Source organism: Mobula hypostoma, chromosome 1, assembly GCF_963921235.1.
Source record: "Mobula hypostoma chromosome 1, sMobHyp1.1, whole genome shotgun sequence".
NCBI lineage: Eukaryota > Metazoa > Chordata > Chondrichthyes > Myliobatiformes > Myliobatidae > Mobula > Mobula hypostoma.
In genome coordinates this window covers 255,140,923-255,159,087 of record NC_086097.1, presented here as the reverse complement: position 1 = coordinate 255,159,087, position 18,165 = coordinate 255,140,923, and the positions used below count along the sequence as shown (strand labels likewise).

Sequence of the window (18,165 nt, the reverse complement as noted above, 5' to 3'; positions counted from 1 at the left end):
AAGGTCAACATCCCATTTGCCTTCTTGAAAGCCTGGTGCATCTGCAAACCAACCTTTTGTGATTCATGCACAAGCACTCTCAAGTCCCTCTGCACAGCAGCGTGCTGCAATTTTTTTTAACCATTTAACAGATAATCTGCTCATTCATTTTTCCTTCCAAGGTGGATGACCTCACATTTACCAACGTTGTACTCCATCTGCCAGACCCTTGCCCACTCACTTAACCTATCTATATCTCTTTGCAGACTCTCCATATCTTCTGCATAATTTGCTTTTCCACTCAACTTAATATCATCAGCAAACATAGATACACTACCAAGGCATTTGATAAGGTAACCCATACAAGGCTTATTGAGAAAGTAAGGAGGCATGGGATCCAAGGGGACATTACTTCATGGATCCAGAACTGGCTTGCCCACAGAAGGCAAAGAGTGGTTGTAGATGGGTCATATTCTGCATGGAGGTCGGTGACCAGTGGTGCTCCTCAGGAATTTGTTCTGGGACCCCTTCTCTTCGTGATTTTTATAAATGACCTGGATGAGGAAGTGGAGGGATGAGTTAGTAAATTTGCTCATGACACAAAGTTTGGTGGTGTTGTGGATAGTGTGGCGAGCTGTCAGAGGTTACAGCGAGACATTGATAGGATGCAAAACTGGGCTGAGAAGTGGCAGATGGGGTTCACCCAGATAAGTGTGAGATGGTTCATTTTGGCAGGTCAAATATGATGGCAGAATATAGTATTAATGGTAAGACTCTTGGCAGTGTGGAAGATCAGAAGGATCTTGGGGACCGAGTCCATCGGACACTAAAAGCTGCTACGCAGTTTGACTCTGTGGTTAAGAAGGCGTATGGTGCATTGGCCTTCATCAATCATGGGATTGAGTTTAAGAGCCGAGAGGTAATGTTGCAGCTACATAGGACCCTCGTCAGACCGCACTTGGAGTACTGTGCTTAGTTCTAGTTGCCTCACTACAGGAAGGATGTGGAAACCATAGAAAGGGTGCAGAGGAGGTTTACAAGGATGTTGCCTGGATTGGGGAGCATGCCTTATGAGAATACATTGATAAACCTAGACTTTTCTCTTTGGAGCGATGGAGGATGAGAGGTGACCTGATAGAGATGTACAAGATAATGAGAGGCATTGATCGTGTGGATAGTCAGAGGCTTTTCCCCAGGGCTGAAATGGCTAGCATGAGAGGGCATAGTTTTAAGGTGCTTGGAAGAAGGTACAGAGGAGATGTCAGGGGTAAGTTTTTTTACACAGAGGGAGAGGTGAGTGTGTGGAATGGGCTGCTGGCGGCAGTGGTGGAGGTGGAAATGATACGGTCTTTTAAGAGACTCCGGGATGGATACATGGAGCTTAGAAAAATAGAGGGCTATGGGTAAGCCTAGGTAGTTCTAAGGTAAGGACATGTTCAGCACAGCTTTGTGGGCCGAAGGGCCTGTATTGTGCTATAGGTTTTCTACGTTTCTACACTCAGTCCTCTCTTCCATATGGGGAATGAATATCGTGAACAGCTTTGAGTCCAGCACTGACCCCTGCAGCACACCGCTTACCACTGTTTGCCAACCAGAGTTATACTCATGTATCCCAACTCTCTGCTTTCTATTAGTTAACCAATCCTCTGTCCATGCTAATCCATCACTCTCAACTTTATACGTTCTTATCTTATGGCTAAGTCTATAATGCGGCACCTTGTCAAACGCCTTCTGGAAATCCCAGTAAATACCATCCATCTGTTCCCCTCTGTCCACTGCGCTTGTTATATCCTCAGAGAACTCCAGTAAGTTTGTCAAACAGGACCTGCCTTTGCTGAATCCATGCTGTGTCTGCCTGATGGATCCATTTCTTTCCAGATGCCTTGCTATTTCTTCTTTAATGATAGCTTCAAGCATTTTTCCAACTACAGATGTTAAACTAACTGGTCTATAGTTACCCATCTTTTGCCTACATCCGTTTTTGAACAGTGGAGTGATAGTCACCATCTTCCAATCCATCATGCCCTGCCCAGAGTCCAGAGAATTTTGGTAAATTATTACCAAAGCCTCTACTATAACTTCTGACATTTCTTTTAGTACCCTGTGATGCCTACAGGACCAGAGAACTTATCTATCTCCAGGCTTCCAAGTTCGTTCCGCGCTACCGCTTTAGTGATAGCTGTTGTATTGAGGTTCTCACCTCCCCTTACATTCATTACATCTCTCTTTAGCATGTTAGACATGTCATCCACCATGAAGATCGACACAAAATGACCGGTTACTAGGGGTGTTCCACAGGGGTCGTGTTGGGGCCGCTTCTTTTTACGATGTATATTGATAATTTGGATTATGGATTAAATGGTTTTGTGGCCAAGTTTGCGAATGACACCAAGATAGGTGGAGGAGCAGGAAATGTTGAAGAAACGGAAAGGTTGCAGAGAGACTTAGTCAGTTTAGGAGAGTGGGCAAAGAAATGGCAGATGAGATACAATGTTGACAAGTGTACGATTGTACATTTCGGAAAAAGAAATAATCGGGCAAATTATTATTTAGATGGGGAGAAAATTCAAAAATCGGAAGTGCAAAGGGCCATGGGGGTCCTCGTGCAGGATACCCTAAAGGTTAACCACCAAGTTGGATTGGCGGTAAGGAAAGTGAATGCTATGTTGGCATTCATTTCAAGAGGAATAGTGTATAAGAGTAAGGAGGTGTTGATGAGGCTCTATGGGGCATTAGTGAGACCTCATTTGGAATACTGTGTGCAGTTTTGGGCCCCCTATCTTAGAAAGGATATACTGATGTTGGAGAGAGTTCAGAGAAGATTTACGAGGATGATTCCTGGAATGCAGGGGCTAACATATGAGGAGCATCTGTCAGCTCTTGGATTGTATTCATTAGAGTATAGAAGAATGAGAGGGGATCTCATAGAAACATTTTGAATGTTGAAAGGGTTGGACAGAGTAGATGTGGAAAGGTTGTTTCCCTTGGTGGGTGAGTCCAGGACAAGGGGCCATAGTCTTAGAATTAGAAGGTACCCAGTTAAAACAGAGATAAGGAGAAATTTTTTTAGCCAGAGGGTCGTGGATTTGTGGAATTCGTTGCCACATATGGCTGTGGAGGCCCGATCATTGAGGGTGTTTAAGGAGGAGATTGACAGGTATCTAATTAGTCAGGGTATCAAGGGATATGGGGAAAAAGCTGGAAATTGGAACTAGGTGGGTGAATAGTTAGCTCATGGGGGAGCTGCGGAGCAGACTCAATGGGCTGAATGGCCTACTTCTGCTCCTTTGTCTTGTGATCTTGTGATCTTGTGAAAATAGTCATTCAAAGCCTGTGCCATTTCCGCATTACCCAATATCAATTCCCCCTTCTCGTCCTCCAGCCCCCCTTTTTTTCTCTTTATATAATTACAAAATCTTTTACGATCCTTTTTTATATTTTGTGCTAGTTTATTTTCATAATCCAGCTTCCCTTTCTGTATTATTTGCCTTATGGTTCTTTGTTGCTTTTTAAAGTTTTCCCAATCTTCCAGCTTCTCACTACTCTTGGCGACTTTGTATGCAAGACATTTTAGTTTGACACCTTCTTTTATTACCTTAATTATCCAAGGCTGGCTTTCCCTACCCCCACTGCCCTTGCTTTTAATTGGAATATACTTTTGCTGAGCACCGTGAAAAATCTCCTTGAAAGTCTTCCACTGTTCCTCAACCATCCCACCATATAGCTTGTGTTCCCAGTCTACACTAGCCAAATCCTCCCTCATCCCATTGTAGTCTCCATTGTTTAGGCATAATACAAGGGTTTTAGAGCGAACTATTGCACCCTCTATTTGTATGAGAAACGCAGTCATACTGTGATCATTCTTTCCAAAGGGATCCCGAACTACAAGATCACTAATTTTACCCGTTTCATTGCACAGGACTAGATCTAAGATACAACGTTCCATTGCAGGTTCAGTAACATGCTGTTCAGGAAAGCCATCACGGATTCATTCTATGAAGTCCTCCTCAAGACTGCCTTGACCAACTTGATTCACCCAATCTATGTGCAAGTTAAACTCCCCCATGATAACTGTTGTTCCACTCTTAAATGCCTCAGATATTTCTCTGTTTATTGCCTGTGCTACTGTAATCTTATTATACGGTGACTGAAAGAGAACTCTCACCAGTGATTTTTTTTTCCCGTTACTATTCCTAATCTCTACCCAGATGGATTCAACATTCTGCACCTTAGATCTTATATCGTCTCTTACTATTGCCCCGATTGCATCTTTAATTAAGAGCGCTACCCCACCTCCCTTACCTTCCTGCCTATCGTTACATATTATCTGATATCCTTGGATATTTAATTCCCAATCCTCTCCATCCTGCAGCCACATCTCTTTAAAGGCCACTAAATCATACCTCTTTGTACTGATTTGAGCCACAAGTTCACTGATCTTGTTTCGAATACTACGGGCATTCAAACAAAGTGCCCTTACACTCATTGTGCTTTTAAAATCCTGTAATCTTTTACTCTTCTACACTGATTTTTCTTCACTCCACTCTTACTTCTCATTTTTTTTACCTTTTGTTTTTTCTTTATACTTAGCCACATTTTTCTTTTTTTACTTGATCCATATTTCTTGAATTTGTTGAATCCAACCCCCTACTATTTAGTTTAAAGTCCTATCCACAACTCTAATTATGCGATTCACTGGGATCCAGGTCACATCACGGTTCAGGTGGAGATCGTCCCGTTGGCAGAGTCCCTCCTTCCCCAATACTGCTGCCAATTCCCCATGAATTCAGCTCCACTCCTCCCACCCCAACCCTTGAGCCACGCATTTAACTCTCTAGTCTTCTTGACACTATGCCAACTTGCAGATGAATAAACTGGTCATCCAGAGATTGCTACCTTTTTGGTTCTGCTTTTTAATTTAGTCCCAAGCCGCTCAGATTCCTACAGCAGAACCCCTTTCCTGATTCTATCTTTTGTACCCACATGTACCACAGCAACTGGATCTTTCCTCTCCCACTGCAAATTCCGCTGAAGGTCAGATAAGATGTCCCAAACCCGGGCACCAGGCAGGCAACACAGCCTTGGGGACGATCGATCCTCGCGACAGAGAACTTTGTCTATTCCCCTGGACTATACTATCCGCAATTATTGCTACATTTCTCTTCTCTCGCCCTCTTGAATGTCTCCCTGAACTACAGTGCCACAGATAGGTTGCTTATCCTTCCTACAGCCCCCTCTCATCCACACAGGGAGCAAGAATCTCACAGACCTGTTGGACAAACTCAAGAGCTGAGGTTCCTCCAGCACTGTCTCCTAGATACAACTAACCGCCTCACTCGCTGTCACACCCTCTTTTCTCTGAGTACAAACCGAATTTGAGGGAGTTAATCTAATGGGTGTGACTACCTCCTGAAATAGAGAGTCTACTCAACTCTCCCCCTCCCTGATGTACCGCAGTGTTTGAAGCTCCGATTCCAGGTCATCAACTTTGAACCCGGGTTCCTCCAGCAGCCAACATTTGCTGCAGATGTGGTCACCGGGAACCACAATGGGGTCTGCCAGCTCCCACATCATGCAGCTATAGCACATCACCATCATCCCTACTTTATTTAATTAGCTGTAATTTAATGACTTTTTATTCAACCACTACAAAAAGCTTACCTGCTACTTACCTGTGCCTCCTCGCCGAATCCTCTTGAGCCAAAGCTTCACGTTCTCACTCGTACACTGGTCTCTTACACAATGGCCGCTCTGCTTTGATCCTGCTTTACTTTTATTTGCTCCTGCTAATGAATTGCGAATTAATTGGTCCGCCACTCATGTGCTGAGCCCTGCGAAATGCTCCTTTTTAAAAAAATCTTCTCCCAGACCTGTGCGAAGCTCGCTCTCTCTCTGCGAATCGAATGGTCCGCCGCGAATGCGCCAAGCCCCGTGAAATGTACCTTTTTTAAAACTCTTCTCCTCAACCTGTGGGAAGCTTCTCTCCCACCCCCCCCCCCCACACTCTCACTCTCTCTCTGCCAATCGATTGGTCTGGCACTAAATTAGCCCTGCACTGAAGCATCAACTGTCAGTTCTCTGGAGATGTAGCTCGATGACCTTTGTCTGGTCAGGGAGAGTGAGGAGGTGATAGAGAGGAGCTATAGGCAGGTAGTCCTACCGGGACCTCGGGAGACAGATCAGTGGGTAACAATCAGGAGACAGAAGGGCAGGAATCAGATCCTAGAGAGTAACCCAGTGGCTGTAACCCTTGACAATAAGTACTTCTGCTTGAGTACTGTCCAGGGGAACGGCCTGCTTATGGGAAGCAACAGTGGCTGTGCCCCTGGCACAGAGTCTGGCCCTGTGCCTCAGAAGGGTAGGATAAGGAAGAGGAAGGCAGTAATGATAGGGGACTCTATAGTTAGGTGGGTCAGACAGGCGATTCTGTGGATGCAGGGAAGAAGTATGGATGCCAGTTAGGAACAGGACTCAGAGTGTCAAGAAAGCAAGGGAAGTGGGGAAGAAAAGACGCTGGACATTGACCTAGGCCCTGGATGAGACTAGGATGCAGGGCCTGGGTTAGGATGTGGACAAGAAACACAGAATGCGGACAAGGAACTAGGAACAATGAGCCTGGACTAGGGACACGGGACTCTAGACCTAGAGCCTGGACAAGGACCCGGAACCTGGGTCTTGACTCGGAACCGGAATCCGGGTTTAGGCTAGGACAAGACATGGCTACAGGACAGGATGAGGGAACTAAAGCACCGGGTTGGGTGATGTACTCCTGGGCTGTGCGAGGCACTCCTGGGCTGGGCGAGGCACTCCTGGGCTGGGCGAGGCACATGGACAGGATGAGAACACGAAGCCTTGACTTGGTCATGGGAGACAGGAACCTCGGAGCCTTGGACTTGGAACTCAGGAACCTCAGAGCCTTGGTCTTGAGCATGTGAAACACGGAGCCTTGGACTTGAACACAGGAACATGGAACACAGAGCCGGGACCCCTCCTTGACAGCAGGACATAGGGCCGGGACTTGTACACAGCACACAGAGCCAGAACCCCTTCTTGGGAACAGGACCAAGGGCCCGGGCTCTTGCTATACACGGAACACTGAACACAAAGAGACAGTTCTCCACTCAGGGTAGCGGGAAATGGCCTGACCTACCCAGCGGCGGCGAGGACACAAAGAGACAGTTCCCAACACAAGGTAGCGGTAAATGGCCGGACCTACCTAGCCAAGGCGAGGGCATGAAGAAACAGTTCCAAACAATGACAGACTGTTCCTTGTCTTGACACAGCAAGGCCCCGGTCTTGCTCTGGCGGTTGAACTTGATGGCATTACAGGCGAGAATGCAAGCGAGGTTGCAGGCAATGCTTTAGGTGAAGGTTGCAGGCAAGGCTTCTGAAGGAAGGGGAAGGGAATGGTCCAGCCAATGAAGCTGAACCCAGGAGCTATTTATGTAACCAGCCCAAAATGAGAATCAGGTGCCTCAATTAAGGCACCCCAACAGAACAAGGGAAAACCAGAAAACCTGGAATAAGGATCGATGGATCGAACCGTGAGCTAGAATGCAGACTTCACAAACCAGACCATAACAATTACAGATGGCTCAGGGGCAGGAATGGTAACTTCAAGTGCCAGGCTTTAGTTGTTTCAGAAAGGACAGGGAGGGATAGATTCTGGCATTGTACCAGATGACTGGAAAATTGCAAACCTTGCTCTGCTGTTTAAGAAGGGTGGAAGGCAACTGAAAGGAAACTCTAGATCTGTTAGCCTGACATCAGTGGTTGAGAAGTTGTTGGAATCAATTGTTAAAGATGAGATTATGGAGTACCTGGAGTCACATGGTTTCCTGAAAGGAAAATGCTGCCTGACAAGCCTACTTCAATTCATTGAGGAAATTACAAGCAGGGTAGACAAAGGAGATGCAGTAGATATGGTGTACTTGGATTTTCAGAAGGCCATTGACAAGGTGCTGCACAGGAGGCTGCTTAGCAAGATAAGAACCCATGGAATTACAGGGAATTTACTAGTGTGAGTGGAGAATTGGCTGGTCAGCAGAAAACAGAGAGTGGGAATAAATGGATCCTATTCTGTCTGGCTGCCAGTTACCAGTGGAGTTCTACAGGGGTCGGTGTTAGGACTGTTGCTTTTTACGATGTATGTCAATGATTTCAACTATGGCATTACTGGGTTTGTTGCTAAATTTCCTGATGATACAAAGATAGGTGGAGGAGCAGGTAATGTCGAAGAAACAAAGAGCCTGCAGAGAGATTTAGATAGCTTAGGGGAATTGGCAAAGAAGTGGCAAATGAACTACAATGTTGGAAAGTGTATGGTCATGCACTTCGGTGGAAGAAATAAACGGGCAGACTATTATTCAGAATTCATATGCAGAGTTGCAAAGGGACTTGGGAGTCCTTGTGCAGGATTCCCTAAAGGTTGACCTCCGGGTTGAGTCGGTTGTGAAGAAGGCGAGTGCAATGTTGGCATTCATTTCTAGAGGTATAGAATATAACAGCAGGGATGTGATGGTGAGGATCTATAAGGCACTCATGAGACCACACTTGGAGCATTGTGTGCAGTTTTGGGCTCCTTATATTAGAAAGGATATACTGACATTGGAGAGGGTTCAGATAAGATTCACGAGAATGATTCCAAGAATGAAAGGGTTACTGTATCAGGAACGTTTGACAGCTCTTGGTCTGTATTCCTTAGAGTTCAAGAGAATGGGGGAGGGGGAGGAGAATCTCAAAGAATCATTCCGAATGTTAAAAGGCCTGAACAGATTAGATATGGCAAAGTTATTTCCCATGGTAGGGGATTCTGGGACAAGAGGGCACGACTTCAGGACTGAAGGACGTCCTTTTAGAACTGAGATGGGGAGAAATTACTTTAGTCAGAGGGTGGTAAATCTGCGGAATTCGTTGCCACGAGCGGCTGTGGAGGCCAAGTCATTGGGTGTATTTAAGGCAAAGAAAGATAGATTCTTGATTAGCCAGGGCATGAAAGGGTATGGGGAGAAGGCAGGGGAGTGGGGATGACTGGAAGTATTGGATCAGCCGATGATTGAATGGCGGAGCAGACTCGATGGCCTACTTCTACTCCTTTGGAACCGCTGAACTTAAAGTGACTGCTAAAGGCTGTCCACTCAAACGGAGAAAGCTATCTCGGTGGCTTTCTGGCAATCTCTACTGTGGTACACGTGATATGAGGGCAAGAGTTCTATCTTCCTGTTGCTTGGAGACCAATCAAATGTGAGAGTGGTGGTACTACCGGAGCAGTATATGTGAAAACATAGCGGTCCGATATGCGAGCCATTGATAAGCTATGCCTATATATTGTCTGGTTTGACGTTTCTGAATTCCTTCTGGTCACGTATCGAAGCAGTTTTCAGTGCAATCCTATGCCACCGAGAAGCCATGTGATACGAATTGATGATTGCGCAATAAAAGAAGCGATCATTGGAACTGGACTTGAAGCACCGACCGAACATTTCCGAATACAGTCCTTCGCTCTACCAGCTGACCTATCAAAGAAAAGACGAGAGCAAGCTTACCACATTCACCCTTGTCGACAATGTTTATGGAAACCTGTTACAGCTGCCTGTCGACCTCCTGCAGCACCTTGCCACTTGCAGCTGGACAATGCTTCAAGTTGGGCAATGGTTAAATCGCCTGAGTACGGGTCAAGAGACGGGAGGTTCGACTCCTAGCTGGCTCGTTGACTTCCGTTGCCAATCTTATGCAATACTTGCAAGCTGCCATATTTCACACTGTGTCCGGGACAATTGCCTTCTTCAAATTTACCGGATTCATCGCTGACTCCTCTGCAGAATGTCGCCCTTCGATTAAGCACGAACTGACATTTCTCATCTCTCCACTAAAACAAGCCAGCCTAACAGATTTTCTTCTTTGCAGTAACTGACACCATTTCTTCCCGCTTTCCCTGCACCTTCAATTGACGCAGCAATTTTATCACATGCGTCCCTCTGAATACAAAAATCAGAGCAGGATGACTTCGCTGGCACTCGCATGTGAAACCACGGGAACACCGAGCAATTTGCCTCATACCCTTCCATGCCTGCAAGTACAGCCCAACATACGAGGATGAACTAAAACAACAGAAACTCTCACAACTCTGACTTCACTGACTGCAGACATTTCTGAGCTCTCCACTGGTGTGGATTCGAAACTCCCGAAACTGGCGTTCATTCTACAGGCTGAAGAATGTTGCCCTTATGTTTTTGTGGATAACATAACTGCTATAGGAGCTGATATTGAGATCTGGGGTTAAATGTTGCGATTCCGATTCAGATTGACATCCAAACGACCAATATCCCTGAAGATGCATATTCAACTCGGTAGAAATGTCCCCGCTCCACCCAGACATAGTCAACAACTCTACAGTTAGCACCGTTGCTGCATTCCGTTTTGGGTATCCTTACGATCCGACCAGGACCTGATGTGGAAGAACCAGAACTCCTTCATGAACAAAAGCGATCGCCGTAGGATATATTTCTTGGTGCAGATGCTAAAATCCCATCTTCATCGGAACATACTGGTTTAATTCTATACAGCTGGCATAGACAATATTCTCACAGCAGCCATCTCTGTCTTGTTTGGTGCAGCGTACTCTGACAATATACGTAAACTACAGCGACAGTCAGCTCAGTAACAAAAGAGGTAACTGGCTGCAGTCCACCATCACTGGAGGACCTACCCATGCCCGTGTCCATGAAGGGCCGGAAAAGACACCACGGTCACTGGCAATACTGCAAACGTGCTTAACCAAGTGCTCCCTCCCGGAGAAAGCCATATTTACGTTCGCTGTAACACTGAATGCATATCTACCTACTCGATTGCCGAGCCCAAAAAGAAACTCTCATGCGGAAAGATGAAGATTGAGGTCCAGGCCTGTGCCAGTACACAGATGAGCAGCAAGTAACACCTCAGGTCAGCTGCACAGCTGCGATAAGACTAACACAATGCGGCAAAGGTATCTTTGCTCCAGGTCCACATCAGCAGGTGGTCCCATGCACACAGAAACTTCAGATCATGGCACCACCTGCTGATGCGGACTTGGAGCCGTTGAACCGAGACTGACTGCTCAGGGCTGGCAACTCAGACTTGCAGAAAGTTAACTCGGTGCCTTTCCGACAACGCGTTGCACAGTTGCTGTGAAGGTGCGAGTTCAGCCTTCCCTTCCCCTGGAGATCGAGTATGCGAGTAGTAACTGCCAGAGCCGCGTGTGTGACGCCGTACCGCTCTGGAATGCGAGCTTCTGATAAGCTATGCTTGGGTGTTTTGTGATTTGGTGGTTTTGAAATCCATCTGGTCACATGTCGGAACAGTAATGAGCGTAGTCCCATGCCGCCGAGAAGCCCACTGATACACGATTGATGATCTGCCTAATGAAAGAGGAACCGATCGTTGGAGCCCGAATTGAAGCAGCGACCGAATGACGATACATTTCTGACACAGTCCTTCACTCTACAAACTGAACGTTGCAGGGAAGCCGACTGTAATCGACTGCACATGGGCGGTTGCCATCAATATTCAGGGCAAGCAGTTACAGATCTACGTCTATCGCCTGCAGCACACTGCCATTTGAAGCTGTCCAGAGTTCTACCCTGTGTGGGCCAGTGGCGCAATGGAGAACGCGTCTGACTACGGATCAGAAGATTGTAGGTTCGACTCCTATCTGGCTCGCTGGGATCCTTTGCCCGATTCTTATGCACTCCTTGCCAGCTGCCTTCTTTCACCCTGCACCTGGTTCTAACCCCTTACCTGATTTATCACTCACTCCCAAGCTGTAGCCCACCGTTCAATTCAGCACCGTCTGCCAGTAGCCTTTTACATAGAACATAGAATAGTACAGCACAGTATAGGCCCTTCGGCCCACAATGTTATGCTGACCATTAAACCCTGCCTCCTATACAACCCCCCCCACCATAAATTCCTCCATATACCTGTCTAGTAGTCTCTTAAACTTCACGAGTGTATCTGCCTCCACCACTGACTCAGGCAGTGCATTCCACGCACCAACCACTCTCTGAGTGAAAAACCTTCCTCTAATATCCCCCTTGAACTTCCCACCCCTTACCTTAAAGCCATGTCCTCTTGTATTGAGCCGTGGTGCCCTGGGGAAGAGGCGCTGGCTATCCACTCTATCTATTCCTCTTATTATCTTGTACACCTCTATCATGTCTCCTCTCATCTTCCTTCTCTCCAAAGTGTAAAGCCCTAGCTCCTTTAATCTCTGATCATAATGTATACTGTCTAAACCAGGCAGCATCCTGGTAAATCTCCTCTGTACTGTTTCCAATGCTTCCACATCCTTCCTACAGTGAGGCAACCAGAACTGGACACAGTACTCCAAATGTGGCCTAACCAGAGTTTTATAGAGCTGCATCATTACATCGCGACTCTTAAACTCTATCCCTCGACTTATGAAAGCTAACACCCCATAAGCTTTCTTAACCAGCCTATCCACCTGTGAGGCAACTTTCAGGGATCTGTGGACATGTACCCCCAGATCCCTCTGCTCCTCCACACTACCAAGTATCCTGCCATTTACTTTGTACTCTTCCTTGGAGTTTGTCCTTCCAAAATGTACCACCTCACACTTCTCCGGGTTGAATTCCATCTGCCACTTCTCAGCCCACTTCTGCATCCTATCAATGTCTCTCTGCAATCTACTGCAATTTACTCTACACTAAATTCAAACAAGCCGGCTTGACACAACATTTTCACCTTTGCAGTAAAAAACACCTTTTCCCCCCTTTCTCTCTCATCCTTCCTGCACCGACAGACGACACAGCAATTTAATGACAGGCGTGCCTCTGTATCCGAAACATCAACGGAGTCTGCGGACATGATATCGCTACCACCCGCATGCCAAGCGACGGGAACACTGAGTAAGATACCTCACACCCTTCTCTTCGCTCTGCGCCCCCAGCACCATTGCATGCTTGCAAAGACAGCCCAGCATACGAGAAGGGCGAAGAAAAAACAGAAACTCTCACACATCTAACATCTAGAAATACATACAGTTTGGAACTCACTCCTGGTTTGGATTTGAAACTGCGGAAACTGGTATTGATTCAACAGACTGAAGAAAGTCATCCTTGTGGAGTTTTGGACAATGTACTGCTATAGGAGCTGGTGTTGAGATCCTGGGTTGAATGTTGCCATACCTAACCAGGTTTAAATTTGTTTTGCACATTTATATGGAAACCTACAATGAAATGATTGGGTTCCCTTGTTACATATCCTGTCAGTATCTCGTGAATATGATGTAATGGTCTTGTGCCATTAGAATGATGTAATTGTCTTGTGATAGTGCGGTGATGTGAATTCACGTGCTGGCATGTTCCAACTGGTATATAAGGGGAGACCGCAGTCGTTGCGTAGTTCGTTTTGGTGGGAACTCACCGTTGGTAGCTACGCCAGCGGAAAGATGAGAGAGTGAGAGTGAGGAATCCGGAAGAACCCCAGAGGGATTGGGGTTCACCAGCGGCATTCGGCGCATTACCGGTGTGACTGACATTTGGAACCGTCCGTACGTGGCACGCACGTTTTGTTAACCCTTACACGGTCTGGGCATTGTGTTCTGACCACTTCCGACAGAAAGGTCAGTAACGTTGAGAACTTGTATTCTGCGTCATAACTTCGGAAAAGGTATTTCTCGGCTGGAACCGGCGTCAGCAGTTTCGAATTTTCTTCATCGCAAGGTTCGGGAATTCTCTCCTGTCAGTTATTTCAGAAATCATATGGACTTATTAAACTACCACCTGAAGACTGTGCTTAAATGGGATCTGTTGAGAATTGTCTTTAAGTTCCACCGTTTGATAACTATAGAAACATAACGCTGTTAACATGCGTTTAAGTCAATCGTTCGTCTACTGTTCCATTTCTTTATTTGAGTAGAGATCAATAAATATCGTTGTTTATTTTATAAAAGCTCGACTCATATTCATCTCAATTGCTGCTGATTCAAAACACTGTTAACATCCAAACGACCAATATTCCTGAAGATGCATATTCCGATCAGTAGAAATGTCCCCTCTCCAGCCAAACATAGTGAACAACTCTACAGTTAGCACCGTTTCTACATTCAGTTTTGGGTATCTTTACGATCCGACCGGGACCTGATGTGGAAGAACCAGAACTCCTTCACTAATAAAAGCGATCACCATCGGATATACTTGTTGTTGCAGATGGAAAATTTCCATCTTCACCGGAACATACCGGTGTAATTCTACACAGCTAGCATAGAAAGCAGACATTACTATCTTGCTCGGTGCAACGTCGGCTGGCAATATACGATAACGACAGCGAACTGGCAGCTCAGTAAAGAAAACGGTGACTGCCTACAGTCCACCATCACTGGAGGGCCTGACATTGTCCATGTCCATCAAAGCAGGAAAAGACACTGACAATACTGCAAACCTGCTTACCAAGTGCTCCCTCCCGGTCCGGGCCATATTCACGTTCGCTGGAATACTGAATGAACATCTACCTCTTCGATTTCAGAGTGCAAGCAGCACTTTAATGCGGAAAGATGAAGACTGCATTCCAGTCCTGCGCTAGTTCACAGATGTGCGGTAAGTAACACCTTAGTTGAGCTACACAACTGGAAGAAGACGTAACGCACTGTGATAAGACGGCTTTGCTTCTTGGGGTGACCGAAACCGTGTGCCGAAACTTGGGATCATGGCACCACCTGCTGGTGTGGATTTGGAACTGCTGAACTGAGATTGACTGCTCAGGGTTGCCAACACAGACTTGCAGAAAGTTATCGCGGTGCCTTTCCGATAACGTGTATTGTTGCACAGTCGCCTTCTACCTTCCTTCCCTTGGAGACCAATCAAGTGTGCGAGTGCTGGTACTGCTGGGGCCGCGTGTGTGACGCCGTACCGCTCTGGAATGCGAGCTTCTGATAAGCTATCCTTGTGTTTTGTGATTTGATTGTTTTGAACTCTATTTGCTCACATGTCCGATCACGAATGAGCCGAGTCCCATGCCGCCGAGTAGCTCAGTGATAGACGATTGATGATCTGCCTGATGTAAGAGAAACCGATCGTTGGAACCAGAATTGAAGCAGCGACCGAATGACGACACATTTCTGACACAGTCCTTCACTCTACAAACTGAACTTTGTAGGGAAGCCGACTGCGATCTACATGGGCGGTTGCCATCAAGGGCAAGCAGTTACAGAGCTCTGTCTATCGCCTGCAGCACACTGCCATTTGAAGCTGTCCAGAGTTCTACCCTGTGTGGGCCAGTGGCGCAATGGACAACTCGTCTGACTACGGATCAGAAGATTGTAGGTTCGACTTCTACCTGGCTCGCTGGGATCCTTTACCCGATTCTTATGCACTCCTTGCCAGCTGCCTTCTTTCACCCTGCACCTGGTTCTTACCGCTTACCTGATTTATCACTCACTCCCAAGCTGAAGCCCACCGTTCAATTCAGCACCATTTGTTAGTTGTCTTTTACTCTACACTCCATACTAACCGGCTTGACACAACACTTTCACCTTTGCAGTAAATGACATCTTTTCCTCCCTTTCTCTCTCATCCTTCCTGCACCGACAGGCGACACGGCAATTTAACGACAGGCGTGTTTCTGCATCCAAAACATCAACGGAGTCCGCGGCCATGATATCGCTACCTCCCGCATGCAAAGCGACGGGAACACTGAGCAAGTTACCTCACATCCTTCTCTTCGCCCTGCGCCTCCAGCACCATTGCATGCCTGCAACGACAGCCCAACATACGAGAAGGGCGAAGGAAAAACAGAAACTCTGACACATCTAACATCTAGAAATACACACAGTTTGGAGTTCAGTCCTGATTTCGATTTGAAACTGCGGAAACTGGAATTGATTCAACAGGCTGAGGAAAATTATCCTTGTGGTGTTTTGGACCATGTACTGCTATAGGAGCTGGTGCTGGGATCCCGGGTTAAATATTGCGATTTCGAACCAGGTCTAAATTAATTTTGTACATTGATATGGAAAACAATAAAATGATTGGTTTCCGTTAACTTCCAAACGACCAACATTCCTGAAGAAGCATATTCAGCTCAGTAAAAATGTCCCCTCTCCCCCCAAACATAGTGAACAACTCTACAGTTATCATCGTTTCCACATTCAGTTTTGGGTATCCTTACGATCCGACCAGGACCTGATGAGGAAGAACCAGAACTCCTTCATTAACAAAAGCGATCGCCATCGGATATACCTCTTGTTGCAGACGGAAAACTTCCATCTTCACTGGAACATACCGGTGTAATTCTACACGGCTAACGCAGAGAGCATTCTCACAGCAGACATTACTGTCTTGCTCGGTGCAACGTCGGCTGGCAATATACGATAATTACAGCCAACTGGCAGCTCAGTAAAGAAAATGGTGACTGCCCGCAGTTTAGCATCACTGGAGGGCCTGACCGTGTCACGTCCATCAAAGCAGGAAAAGACACTGACAATACTGCAAACCTGCTTACCAAGTGTTCCGTCCCGGTTCAGGCCATATTTACGTTCTCTGGAATACTGAATGCACATCCACACCTTCGATTTCAGGGACCAAGCAGCACTCTCATGCGGAAAGATGAAGATTGTATTCCAGGCCTGCGCTAGTTCACAGATGAGCAGCAAATAGCACTTTAGCTGAGCTACACAAGTGGGATAAGACCGTCCATTCGGCCCCCCCATCCCTCCCCACCGATTTCCCTCCTGGCACTTATCTTTGTAAGCGGAACAATTGCTACAAATGCCCTTGCACTTCCTCCCTTACCACCATTCAGGGTCCCAGGCAGTCCTTCCAGGTGAGTCGGCTGGGGTGATATACTGCGTCCGGTGCTCCCGATGTGGCCTTCTATATATATTGGCGAGACCCGATGGAGACTGGGAGATCGTTTCGCTGAACACCTATGCTCTGTCTGCTAGAGAAAGCAGGATCTCCCAGTGGCCACACATTTTAATTCCACGTCCCATTCCCATTCTGATATGTCTATCCACGGCCTCCTCTGCTGTAAAGATGAAGCCACACTCAGGTTGGAGCAACAGCACCTTATATTCCGCCGTGGTAGCCTCCAACCTGATGGCATGAACACTGACTTCTCAAACTTCCGATAATGCCCCACCTCCCCCTCGTACCCCACCCGGTATTTATTTATTTATTTATATGCACACATTCTTTATCTCTCTCTCCCTTTTCTCCCTCTGTCCCTCTCACTATACCCCGTTCCCATCCTCTGGGCTTCCCCCCTCCCCTTTTCCGTCTCCCTGGGCCTCCTGTCCCATGATCCTCTCATATCCCTTTTGCCAATCACCTGTCCAGCTCTTGGCTCCATCCCTCCCCCTCCTGTCTTCTCCTATCATTTCGGATCTCCCCCTCCCCCTCTCACTTTCAAATCTCTTACTAGCTCTTCTTTCAGTTAGTCCTGACGAAGGGTCTTGGCCCGAAACGTCGACTGTACCTCTTCCTAGAGATGCTGCCTGGCCTGCTGCGTTCACCAGCAACTTTGATGTGTGTGGCCGACCGTTAGAGCCCGAATTGAAGCAGCGACCGAATGACGACTCATTTCTGAAACAGTCCTTCAGTCTGCAAACTGAACTTTGTAGGGAAGCCGACTGCAATCTACCGCACATGGGCGTTTGCCATCAATATTCAGCGCAAGCAGGTACAAAACTATGTCTATCTCCTGCAGAACAGTGCCGTTTGAAGCTGTCCAGAGTTCTGGACTATGTGGGCCAGTGGCGCAATGGAGAACGCGTCTGACTACGGATCAGAAGATTGTAGGTTCGACTCCTACCTGGCTCGCTGGGATCCTTTGCCCGATTCTTATGCACTCCTTGCCAGCTGCCTTCTTTCACCCTGCTTCCCGGTTCTTACACCTTACCTGATTTATCACTCACTCCCAAGCTGTAGCCACCGTTCAGTTCAGCACCATTTGCCACTAGTCTTTTATTACACTCCATTCAAACAAGCTGGCTTGACACGCCATTTTCACCTTGGCAGTAAATGACACCTTTTCCTCCCTTTCTCTCTCATCCTTCCTGCACCAACAGGCGACAGAACAATTTAATGACAGGTGTGCCTCTGCATCCAAAACATCAACGGAGTCTGCGACCATAATATCACTACCTCCTGCATGCCAAGCGACGGGAACCCTCTGCACCTCCAGCACCAT

At 46.9% G+C, this 18,165-nt stretch overlaps 2 non-coding genes across 2 annotated transcripts; both read left to right on the top strand.

Moving 5' to 3' along the window:
- The first annotated feature begins 11,603 nt into the window (after positions 1 to 11,603).
- On the top strand, positions 11,604 to 11,676 carry trnar-acg (transfer RNA arginine (anticodon ACG)). The gene has a single exon. It is a non-coding gene; the product is annotated as a tRNA-Arg (tRNA).
- Positions 11,677 to 17,722: 6,046 nt separating this feature from the next.
- trnar-acg (transfer RNA arginine (anticodon ACG)) lies at positions 17,723 to 17,795 on the top strand. The gene has a single exon. It is a non-coding gene; the product is annotated as a tRNA-Arg (tRNA).
- The last annotated feature ends 370 nt before the right edge of the window (positions 17,796 to 18,165 follow it).